General features: G+C 47.3%; 1 protein-coding gene across 1 annotated transcript in view; it reads left to right on the top strand.

Moving 5' to 3' along the window:
* LOC147701151 (sialic acid-binding Ig-like lectin 13) overlaps positions 1-12930 on the top strand; it is a 257134-nt gene that overhangs the window by 47667 nt on the left and 196537 nt on the right. The window lies entirely within an intron of this gene.

Genomic DNA, 12930 nt, shown 5'->3' on the forward strand with positions numbered 1-12930 from the left:
TCTGATTATCACAAGACCAGAGTAGCAAGAGGTGTCTTCAGCAAGGAAGATACCGCTGGTCAGGAAGCTGGAGACTTCTTCAAAGGTTTCCTTCCGTTCTGGGGGCCTATGGCCAATAGTAGAAACATACGTCAGCTAACACGGGTAGTTGAATCTACTATTACCGAAACTGCTGGTGCCCTTAGCAATTTGACAGCTGAGCTTCAGGCGGATAGACTCATGACGTTGCAGAACCATATGGTTCTAGACGTAATACTTGCAGATCGAGGTGGGGTATGCAGAATGATCCAATCGAGCTGCTGTGTCTTTATTCCCAATAATGCTCCAACAGTCTATGAGGCGATCTCTAAGCTACACAAGATTTCCGACTCTATACACGTAGACAAGGGAAACTGGTCCTTCATGGAGTGGTTTTGGACTCTGATCTCAGCAAGGGGATGGAAGGTTCTGATGGTCATTGGTGTCATCTTAGTATTCCTATTCTCATGCTGCCTGATTATCCAGTGTGGTCCAGCTCTGTGTAGTCTTTGTGCTGCAACCTGTTTTAGAAAACCACCTGCGTTTGGAGAAAAGGCGCGAGAAAGGATGATGATACAACAACATGTCACTGACCTGATGAGCATAGAATTAGACTCTGACATAGACTGAGTAATTGCCTATGTAAGGGCAAAAGGAGGGTCTGAGGTTCCGTGACGATTTGAACCCGTGTTTTCAATATTGTCGGAAATACATAATATTGGTATCAGCGAACCGCAAATGATCCATTTAGCATATCCTGGTGTTTTCGCTACGCTACGAGCAAGAGTACTCCTGTAACAAACACATTTCTGATCTACCCATGGCATCCATCTTAGATCATGGCAGCCATTTTGTGTTTCTTGCCCTCACATACGCAATAACCTCTGATCACTTCATTTCGATTAAGGACACGTAGCCTTAGCCGGAGATTCACCTCTCTAGTGACACGTGCACCTTAGACCAGATCACGCTGTAGCTGCATGACTCAACAAAGGCTGCCTCCTCTGCCCGAGGCCAGTCCTGCTATACTGGTTCTCGTGTCCGTTGGCCTGATCACGATTAGGCGGCCGAAGCTGGTAGCCTTGCCCATTTACAACCCACAAACATCTCTTATCCTGCTTTTCTATCTTCTGCACCTGGCTCTGCTCCTTTCCTTCTGGGCCTTTATTAGGGGGAGGTAACGAAATTTACGATGAGGCGGTCCGGGTCCTGAATGAAAAGTTGACATGAGATTATGATGGAAAAGTGGGAACCTCTCATTCGTAATGTTGTGTCATCAGATATTGTCGACGATTCCTGTGCAACGCCAAATATTTATTGTTTAGGACACAAAGGTTTGGGAATGTACTAACATGTGAAGAATTTGCCCGAAGCCCAATTTTCAGTATATAAGGAGCAACCCTCTTTGTACAAATCGAACAGGCTCCTAGACACTGCCCATGCGTAGTTTCTGTGACTTCTGTGTCCCTGCAGTAATAAACCTTTGGTCTTTGACGCCACCATCGAGAAGCCCGTGTTTCTGTTTATTTGTGCACCAAGACAGGTGGAACTCCGGGGTCTTCGGGTGTTGTTCCCTGACACCTCTGGACGGAACCAAAAAGTCCAGAACTCCAATGAAGCTGTTGAAGTTTGCTAGAGCAGGACTCTTTGGCTCTTGCACCAATGGGTTGTTTTATGGCACTTAAATCCATTTTTATTTTTATATAATTCCTGACTCCATCGCTTCTTTACACATACATGCCAACATTTTAGGGAAGGGACGTGGGAGATTTAAAATAAAATATTGGGAGAATGAAAATTTCCCATTGACTTCTACTGGAGAAAATGCAATTTCAGGCAGGAGACAGCTAATATAAAGCCATTTTTGGCTTGAATAATCAGTAGTCTCCCGCCTGAATCGGGTCTATTGCCATGTATGGGTACTAGTGTGCTTAGTGCTGATCGCTCAACTTCATCTATGCTTAAATTGACTTGCCTGCAGCTACTCATTCTTCTGCTTTGTGCTATCATGCTGAGTAGTGCTACTTTACTCACCATTTACTGTTTGTGTTTTGGTTGTATGTGTTAAGATCTTGGGCCCCCAGGGGTCTGACTGAGCAACGGCGCACAGCAGGAGAGGGTGGCAGCAATAAAGGCCACCATACACTGCGTTAGGGTCTACGTGTGGTCTGCTGTAAACGGTCCTGCCCACTGTAATTTATTAGCGCGCTCACCCGGCCGGTGTGAGCGCGGGGGTCGTGCACTTCCATCCCGTGCACTGGCAACTAACATCTAGCGTGCTGACTCATCACATCCCATCCCAACTCAGTCCTTGACTGCTTCCCCAGGGTCTCTTGGCTCACTTACTTGGGATGCAAATTCTCTGAGTCGGGTGCTTGGTTGTGGAGTGTCTCTCTGAACATACCTGTGGATGCCACGGCAGGGTCTGGGTACTGCCACTGATTCACAGGGCACAGGCGGCTTCTCCTGGGCTTCTTGGGTCACTTCGGGAGCCCTGGGCGGTGATACTTGCCCTGGGTCGCTTCACTTGACCCCTGCGGACTCCATGTAGTTGTCTTCTCGCTCACCTAGATCATCAGCTGGTTCGGCCATGGCGTCGGGGCTGTTTACTTTTTTAAACCACAAGATGTTACGGGTCACAGTTTCTCCTTCTTTCTCAGCTGTCACCATGGTTCATTTTTCCTCAGTCACAGTCCAGTATCCATATTCATAACAAGTCCGAATCTTCCCGACCGGGCCTGCGGTCTCTTAGGAGCTGGCTGGACACAGCCCTCCTTGTCTGACTAGCTTTTAGGTTGTGCTTTTCCCTCCTCCTGAGAGCACCTTCCTCATTGAACGAAGGGGGTGTCCACCCTGGGGCAGTGGGGAGGGCATCACAGTGGGTTCCATTGAAAATTATCGCCCACGGTGCGTGACGTATGGAGCTTTGAGCGGTACTCCGGTATTCCCGAAGGAATTTCTGGAAGTGCTGTTCAGGGTCAGCCTGTTCTGCCACAGAGATGCGGAGAGTCTTATTGAAAGTCCTCATAAATCTTTCAATCTCGCTGTTGGCTTGTGGCCACTGCGGGGTGATACATCTATGCCATGTTGATTTAGGAACTCACGGAATTCGTGCCCTTGGAATGGGGGCCCGTTGTCACTCCTGATTTCCTCGGGGCACCTGAACATGGTGAATATCTTGTCCAACACATGGCCGACCTGTGAGAAGGCTGTGGAGCTGACAACTTCTACCAGAGGGTACTTTGAGTAGCTGTCAATCAGGGCTAGGGTAACCCTGCCATCCGGTAAGCTCCCGAAATCGATGCTTATCTTCTCCCAGGGTATTCTCCCCTGCTCTTTGGTGTGGATGTGCGCAGGCCTTTCTGGGGCGCTCGTCACCTGGCAGGAGGGGCCCCTCCTGACTATCTCGCCACCACGTGTGTCCAATCCTGGGAACCAGACTTTCTCCTGCATGCATGCCTTCATCTTTTCCACACCTTGGTGCCCCCCATGGGCTACTTGCGTTGCCCGCAACTAGAGGGATGCGGGGATGACGATTTGTAGCCCTCTCATTAGGATTAGGTTTGTTTGAAGCTCAACTCATTCCTGACCCTCCACATGTGCATGAAGCTCTCTTTTTCTGGGTCACACCATGATATGGCAGATCGTAGGAACTGGTGCCAGTGCCCACCTTAGATGGCTGCCTGTACCTTGGTGATTACTGAGTCCTCTTCTGCGGCGACCGCTACTTCTTCGAGTGTCAGCGCGCGAGGGCATATCAGTGCCGAGATCATGGTCAGGTGCGCTTCCGCTGCTTCCGTGTCAGGCTCCTCGCGCCCGTCTTTGTGTGGGTCAGGGTGTTTTGAGAGGAAGTCGGCGGGGTTCTTGGCGCCAGGTAGATATGCCACGTCCATCTCATATTGTTGGAGACCAATGGCTCACCGGTTGATTCGTGGTGGAGGGTGGGGCGCCGAGCCTCTGAATAGCGGTACTAGGGGATGGTGATCTGTGATGACCATGAACGGGTGGCTGCATATGTACAGATGGAAGGGCCGGCTGGGTTGAAATTACTAGAGTTGTGTGATCAAGCAGGGCGGTCATGACTGCCTGGAAGGCCACTTCTCCAGTGGGTCCGCACTGCCACATGAGGTCAGCAGGAGTGAGGTTTCGGAGAGGCTTCGCAATGGTGGCGAGGTCCGGAATGAAGTAGCCACAATTCTTTGCCATCCCGAGGAAACTCCGTACCACAGCCACTGTCAGTGGCGCCGGCGAGTTCTTGATGGCCTGGGATTTCCGAGGTCAACCTGGATTCCTTCCTGCGTCGAGGTGTACCCAAATAATTCTATCTGTTGGTGGAATAGCAGGCATGTTTCTCTGTGCAAAGTGACCCCGTGGTCTTGGAGCCTCTTCAGTATGGCCCCATGCGCTTGTAGTGTTCTTAGGGGGTCTGTGAGTGGATGAGGATGTTGTCACTCACATTCAGCACACCAGGCAGTCCGACCAGGATCTCCTTGACTGTGTTCTGGAAGATTTCAGCAGCTGATGATATGCCAACATTCAGTCGCTTCTGTCTTCTGAGTCCTAGATGGCTACTGAATGTGGTGATAACCAGCTGGTGATAGCCTGCGTTCAAGTCCAGTTTTGAAAACCACCTGGACCCATTTAAGTAAGCCACAATACCGCTGTCAGTGTTATGAGGCGTTTGCGCCGAATGGCTTTGTTGGGAAGCGCATAGCTATACAGAGTCTTGTTTTTCCTGGTTGGCAGGGCTTTTCGGCGATGACCATGGGGGACACCCATGGCGTGGGCCCAGAGACTTTCTCTATGACCCCCTGGTCCTCTAGTTTCTGCAGCTCTTTTTCCACTATGGGTCGGAGATGGAAGGGGATCCTCCTATGCATTAGCGCCATCTGATAGTCTGGTCAATGTGCAGTTCAATCGGAGCCTTCTTTATCTGTCCGAGTCCTTTGAAGAGGTCTTTAAATTGAGCGAGCAGGTCTTTCGACTGGTCAGCTTGCAGACTCCTTGCGAATGTTATCAGCCCTAGGTCTTCTGATGCATGGCTGCTTAACAGTGTGTCGGCCTCTTGGTTGATACGTGAATGTCAATTGTGAATTTGGCATCCTCATGCCATTCAGCAGTCATCTTGCCTCAGAGTGGTGGGGTTGACATGCTCCCATACGCGAAGATCTTCATCTTTGAAGGCCAGTGTTCTGGGTTGGGCCTTAGTTTGTTATACTGCTGTATCCCCATGACTGTGACTGATGCACTCGTCTCAATAACTGCACTGACTTCCGACTCCGCTATGTGTATCTTGCATCTGGGCTGGGGTTGCCTCCGTCTTTTCAGGGCTTGCGTGAAAGAGACCAGATATGTCTCCCTTCTTCATCCGATCAGGTATCGTCTGCCTTATAGACACCCTTTTCACTCTTCTTCTCCTTCTGCCAGGACGATAGCGAAATACTCGATAGTTGGCAGACCAGCTTTTGCCCCGACGTGGGCCATTTTTCTTCTCTCCATTGTGCCTTTCCTGTGCACACTGATGCAAAGTGATTTGCAATGCCACAGTTGGTGCACGTCTTCCCTCGGGCTGGGCATGAATGGGAGGGGTGCTCCTCGTACCCACACTGCCCTTTTGGGGTTGGGGGTGGGCGATCTCATGGTTTCTTGTTCTTCTCTCGCACCCTGACGGTGTCAGCCCGCTCCGCCTTGACGGTGACACCTATCTCCGAGTTGCGCATCGGCGCGAGGTCCATTTCATCTGCGTGCGCGGCCGAAAGCTCATGGGACCGTGCCATCACTAGTATATCCACCATTGGTATGTTCAGCTGTCATAGTATGAGGCCCCGCAGGACCTTGCTGCAGATCCCTAGGATCAGTTGGGCCCTGATTTCTTCTGCCGCCCTGTCACCTGCGAGGTGAGTGCTAGCGAGCTCCCTCAGCCTCGCATAAAACAAGTCCCCTGATTCCCCTTCTCTTTGTCTTGCCTGCCGCAAGTTGAAGTGCTCAATGTCCGGATTGCGTTGGGGATCAAAGGGCACGTTGAGCGGAGCTACTGCTGCTGCATAGTTACCTGGGAGGCCTGTATTGGGGAGGTGTTGGAAAAGCAGGTAAATTTCCTCACCTGCATAGTGGAGCAACAAAGAGCGTTTGCCATCAATCTCCCTAGTGGTGATGAAGAGTGAAGATGCTGTGACTGAGTCAGCTGACTCGCTTAAAGGTGTTAGAACCCCTGATGGAGGGTATTGCAGCATGGCCCTGATGGGCTTGTGCTGCATCCCCTTGATCTCCCATGGCTGCAGGTGATTACTGGTTCTTGTGGGCCCCAGCGAGGGTGCTGTGCAGTTTCAGGCCACTGAGATGGCCAGGGTGGGCCCTGCTGGTTCAGTATGGGCCTATGCAACCTGCGCATCCTAGCGCGGTCCGTGGCACTTGACTGGGCCCACCGAGTAGTGAAAAGTCAGGTGTGTGCACAATGCATCTTGCGCAATGCCTTCATGTCAAGTATGAGGCCTGCCTGCCTCATGGCATCGGCCATGACACTTGCCTCGCAGATTGTTAGGGGTCCACCCCTGATTGCACTCTGCGGGGCTGCGGGCGTCGTTCTCTGGCTCAATGGTGTCTGGAGCATGGCCCGCTCCATCCTCGTCGCCAGTGTTAAGATCTCGGCCCCCCCGGGGTCTGACTGAGCAAGGGTGCACAGCAGGGGAGGGTCACAGCAATAAAGGACACCACTCACAAAGTTAGTGTCTAAGTGCGGACTGCTGCAAATGGTCCCTCCCACTGTAATTTATTAGCATGCTCCGCCGGCCGGCGTGAGCACTTGCGTCGTGGACATTCGGCGCGTGCACCGGCAGCCAACATCTAGCGCGCTAACTCATCACAGTATGCATGCTACTTCATTATAACCATCCTCTGTTCCCCAGTACTTTATGTTTTGCCTCTTATTTACCTATATACATTAATTTTCACCATGGCATCGGGCAATGTGTACAATCTCTTTCCTCCACAAGCGTTTAAGCCTGCATCTGGTGAACCAAAATTAAAGTTGGGTGGATGGCGTGCATACTTCACAAACTACATTTACTCGTTTATCTCCTGATATGAAGAAAAAAATATATTGCATTGTTTAGGAGCTCGAGGTCCAAAAGTGTGTAATCAGATTAATAAGAAAGCTCACGTGGAAGGACAAGATGATGTTATGTTATGTTAAATAAATTTATTGAGCGCAACTAACACCATTAGGTTTCTTGGCGCTTTACTGAGGGAGCAGGAAAGAGAAACGTGAGATAGCAGCTAATTGTATGACTCAGTGAAGAGGAAGGTTTTAAGGGAGGATCTGAACCTGGAGTAAGGAGAAGACAACCTAAGAGGGAGGGGTAGGGAATTCCCAAAGGACGGGGCTAAAAAAGAAAACATAAGGCCGCCATGTTTCTTCCTCTTGAATCTGGGAACTGATAACAAGGCCATCTGAGATGACCGAAGGGTACGAGGAGGAACATACGGGTGAAGAAGGGAAGAAATAAAAAGGGGGCTGTGGCCTGCAGGAGATTTGGAGATAATGCAGCCAAGCTTGAATTTGCAGCGGGCAGATACCGGAAGCCAATGGAGACTTTTTAAAAGGGGGCGAACATGTTGATCTCTGGGTTGGTGATAAATCAGGCGGGCGGCCTGATTTTGGATCAGCTGAAGTCTCCTGAGTTGATAAGCAGGAATGCCTACATATAGTGCATTTGCGTAGTCAAGCCTAGACATGACTAACGCAAGCAGGGCCAAAATGAGGGCCTCGGTAGTGAGTAGACGAGAGATTTTACGTATTTTCCTGAGTTGGAACTGGCTTGAGGATACTACAGCGCTTATCTGGGGCGTCATAGAGAGGTCACTGCTAATGACCACTCCCAGACTTTTGGCTGAATTAACAGGACAGGGAGGACTGCCTAGGCTTGCAGGCCAGAAAGAGGGGTGCCAGGGGTTGGAGGATCCCCCGACAAGAACCAGCTCGGTCTTGTCGGGGTTGAGCTTCAGGTGGTTTGAGCTCATCCAATTACTGATGAAGCAGAGCGTGTTTTGGAAAGTGGTGATAGATTCATCAGAGGAGTCGATAGTAAAAACCAGTTAGATGTCATCCGCGTAATTGAACGCGGTGACATTAAACCTACGGAGGGAACGTATTAACGGGGCCAGATACAAATTAAAAAGGAGGGGGGATAAGGAAGAGCCCTGTGGGACACCGCAGGTCAGCTCGACCTGAGTAGCGGAGAACTGGGACAGCCTGACTGCTTGATGGCGTTGAGTCAAGAAAGACCGAACCCAGTCCAGGGCGGTGCCCTGGATGCCAGCCTCTCTTACACGGTCGACCAAGATATCATGGTCGACCGTGTCAAAGGCGGCCGACAGGTCCAGGAGGACCAGGGCCTGACAGGTGTTAGCGTCGGCCCCCCTGCGCAATTCCTCCATCACAGAAAGGATAACTGCTTCTGTGGAGAGCGCAGGTCTAAACCCAGCCTGCTGGGGGTCCAAGACACACGAGTCTTCCACAAAGGTGCTGAGAATTTGAGTGACATGCGACTCCAAAACTTTACTGAGGAAAGGGAGGAGGGAAATTTGGCGATAGTTGCTCATGATGGAGGGGTCTGCCGAAGGTTTTTTCAAAATGGCAACCACCTCGGCCTGTTTGAAGGATCCAGGAACCTCCCCAGTAGTCAGAGAGTTGTTTAAGAGGGCTAGGGGGGGTTCTGGACAGGAAGTGAAAGCTTCCCGAAGGGCCGAGGGGGGGCAGCAATCGCTAGGGGAGCCAGAGGAGACTTTATGCAGAAGTGAAAGAAAATTGACCTTTGAGATAAGGGGGATCTGGGTTAAGGTGTGAGTGTTGGAGTGACAGGGAGCACTGGGCGGAGGGGGGACAAGTGAGGCTTGGGTAGAGATGCTGGTTTTAATCTTGATAATCTTGTCCACAAAAAATTGGTTCAGGGAGTCACACAGGGACTGGGAGGGGAGCAATGGTGACTCTCGCCGGATTGGACAGTTCCTCGACAATTGTGTACACTCTTGCCCTTGAAGACTTGGACAGGTGCTACGAAACCACTGTATGTGTTGCTGTGGATCGATATAATTTCTTCCATTGAAAACAAGGGAAAAAAGAGTCCATTGAAGATTATGTGTCTGCGCCGAAGAATTTGGGTCTACATGTCGTTTTGGCAATTTGCATGACAAACTTATAAGGGACCAGATTGTATTGTGTGCCGCCAATCCAAATATTCCAGACAACTTGTGGGCTAAAGGAGAAAAACCTCTGCTGGGCGTAATTGACATTGTCAAGAGAGCTCAAGTGACAGTTGGTGCGCTGAAGCCGCGCAAACTGAAAATAAATTAAAGCAGGATGTCTTAGCAGTTATGGTTAATGTACGCGGCGTGAAGTCAGCCGATTCATTCAAGAAGAAGAACAAAGAGGGAACAGAGACACAGTGGAGGGTTATTGTTAACAGTTCATCCCCAAGGAACTGCTATAGGTATGGAAGCACTAGACACTTGGCAAATGATAGGAAATATCCAGCGCGCACACAGAAATGTGCAAAGTGTGGCATTGTAGGTCATTTCCAGAAGGTTTGCCAGAGGAAGCCAGGTGGTAAAGTGAAGATTGTAGACGGGGGGAGGAATACAACTCGAGGTCGTCTAATGATTTTGATATTAATATGTGTGTTCTGAATGTGGATGATGCACAAGTACTTAATATAGATACAGGGGAGAATGGTAAAAGAAAGAAACCCATGTGCGAGAAGTGTATCGGTGGTGTTAACATCTCTATTGTTGCTGATTCTGGTTCACATGCACAATAGTAAAATAAGAAGTGTGGGGTGAAAAATTTGCACATGCACTAGAACAAGAGTTGGTACCACCTGATATCACGCTTAAAACATTTACAGGTGAACCTATTGAGATAGTAGGCTACAGGAAATTGATATTCATGTTTAAGAGCAGAGAAACTATGAGCAAACTGTATGTGTCTGCCACTGGTCCTTTTGCATTGTGTTGGAAGGATCAAGGCAAGTTGGGCATAACTCTAAATCCAAACAGTCCTGAAACAGTTTTAACTGTACAACCGGAGGAGGAATTTGTATTATTAATTTTAAGGAAATTCCTCACGGTGTTCCCATGTACTTTTGGGGAGCTGAAAGTGTTCCAACCCAAAATCCAACTGAAATCTAGTGCCAAACCTTGTATTTACGTGAGAAGCATACTATTTTCATTAAAAGACGAAGTAAGAATCCAGCAGGAAGATTTACAAAAAGCTGGTGTTACAGAACAAGTAGAATCCTCAGAATGAGTGGCGCCTTTGGTCGTTGCAAAAAAAAAATGGAAAATTAAGGTTATGCATAGACTTAAGTGACCGTAATCAGAATATTCAAGTGGACCAGTGCCCCATATCTAAGATAAATGAAATGTTAACCCATACCAGGAACATCAAGTGGTTCTCAACTATTGATCTTTCTCCTGCCTATCACCAGGTATCATTGCACCCTGACAGCAGAAATCTTACTCCATTCATTTCATTGTTTGGGTGATATAGATTCAAAAGAGTACCTTTTAGCCTAGCCTCAGCTGCAGCTGTGTTCCAAAGATTAATGCATGAGGTTTTTAAAGGGATTAAAAACCTCCTCATCTTCCAAGATGACATTTTAGTGATGGGGAAATCCAAGGAAGAGCATGCCGTAAATTGATGCAAGTACTCAGTATTTTGGGAAAAAAGGCATAACGTCTGAATTCAGTAAATGCAAGTTCACCATGAAATAGGTTATGTATTCGGGTCATAAAATCATGCAGGAAGGGTTAAAATCTAAAAAAGAGTTGTTGAGTGCTATTAAGGATGTGCTGGTTCTCAAGAATAAAGATGAATTAAGAGCTTTCTTGGGGTTGATTGAATTTTATTCAAAGTTTGTGAATTTTTTTTCCACTAAAACGTTTGACATCAGACAACTTCTAAAGCTTACGAACAAGTTTGAATGGTCTACCTGCTGTCAAGAAACGTTCATTTCCCTCAAGAAGAACATTTGTAATGCTCCTCCTTTACAGGGATTCGATCCTGAGTCTGCCAACATTGCCACTATATATTCCAGTGGTAAGGGGATTGGTGCGGTCCTTACCCAGAAGAACAAATTGGTTAGAGAAGACACCATTGAATTTACTTCATGCTTGTTGACCCCCACTGAGGAAAAATACTTGGTCATAGAGCTGGAAGCACTAGCATGTGTGTGGGGTTTGGAAAACTTCTGCCAATTTATTTGGGGTAAGAAAGTAATCTTACGTAGTGACCATAAACCGATTACCAGACTGTTAACCACAAGGGATTGTATGCCGTAAAACGGTTGGTTTTAACTATGGAGTACAGTATGTACCCGGTGCTAAGAATGAAGTTGGTGATTTCCTCAGCCGCATGCCCCTTCCTAAGAGTGAAGCTAATGAGAATGCCGGGGAAGAATTTTGTGTAGCTAACATTTCTGAAGAGTTTCCTTGCATCTCAGGTGAGGAATGGAAGAAAAGCTCAAGAACAGGATGTGGTTCTCAAAGAAGTGAGTAAGATGATACGAGGGGGTGGCCAGATAAGAAAAAATCTTTGTAAAGGATTGAGCACATACTGGGTACTTAGACATGAGTTGCCATTGGAAGGGGTACTTATTTTAAGACAAGGGAAAATGGTTCCCCTGAAACATTGAGAAGTCAAATTTTGGAAATTTGCCACGAAGGACATTTGGACATTAGTAGGAGTAAAACATTGGTATTGGTAACCAGGTAAATGGGTATATACACTCCAGTGGTGAAACGCGTTATGGCCGACAAATAAACGCAGAAGAATTTTCACTTAATCTGGGTCCGTGTCTGCTTGCCTTGCTGCCTGCCAGAGTTTTACATGGGCAGCGGTCTTTTGGAGCAGCTATCTGGATATATATATATATATAAATATATATATATATATATATATATATATATATATATATATATATATATATATATATATATATATATATATATATATATATATATATATATATATATATATATATATATATATATATATATTGGGACCTATATGGGAGCATGGGGAACATGTGTTTGTTATTGTGCTCATAGACCATTTTTCAAAATGGCCTGAAATAGACATGCTTCACAAAACTGACTCAGGCAGTATTATCAAATTCTGAGTGAAAATTGATCCCAGTTCTTGTTGAAAAATGTAGTATGGTAAGAGATGGCATTGCAGACAAGACTACTTCTGTGTACCATCCAGCTGGGAATGGAGCTCTGGAACGGTTCAATTGGGTCATTAAGGAAATTGTACAGTTAGCCAATAATAAGAGACTAGTTTGGAGAAGTGAATTACCCAAGATGGTGTGGACATTCAGGATCACCCCAAACAAGAGTACTGCATCTAGTCCTTTTGAGTTGATGAGAAGAACTCCCATGTCCAAAGATATTACTGTTTGGCTGAAAACTGCAAAGAGTGTTGTTTGGTCACCTGAAGAAGTTAGAGAGAATGTATTACAAGCACAAACTGAATACTAGAAACAGTATGACTTGAAACGCAAAAGTAAGGATGTATGTGTCAAAATTGGTGATTGCAACAATTATGATGTAATCAACTGGCATTCTAGAAAGCCGGCATATCTATGCGTGACTGTGGGAGAGGAGTTACTCTGGAGTAGACAGGTTGTGGTACTCCTCTGTGGTGTGTTGGATAAGTACGACTTCAAATAAAGAAGTACATCCTATGCTTTTACTGTATTCATCTTTACACTGTGAAACCTTTCAATAAAATGTTGATTCAAAATGTTGACAAAGAGGTAAGACTAGAAGGAGTATGATTTCTCATCCTCTGTCTGAAGATGCGGGGAGGCAACGGAGAACATTAAAGAGGACGCCCACTAAAGAAGTAGAAAA

The sequence above is a fragment of the Lissotriton vulgaris genome, chromosome 7 (genome assembly GCF_964263255.1).
Source record: "Lissotriton vulgaris chromosome 7, aLisVul1.2, whole genome shotgun sequence".
In the NCBI taxonomy this organism is placed as follows: domain Eukaryota; kingdom Metazoa; phylum Chordata; class Amphibia; order Caudata; family Salamandridae; genus Lissotriton; species Lissotriton vulgaris.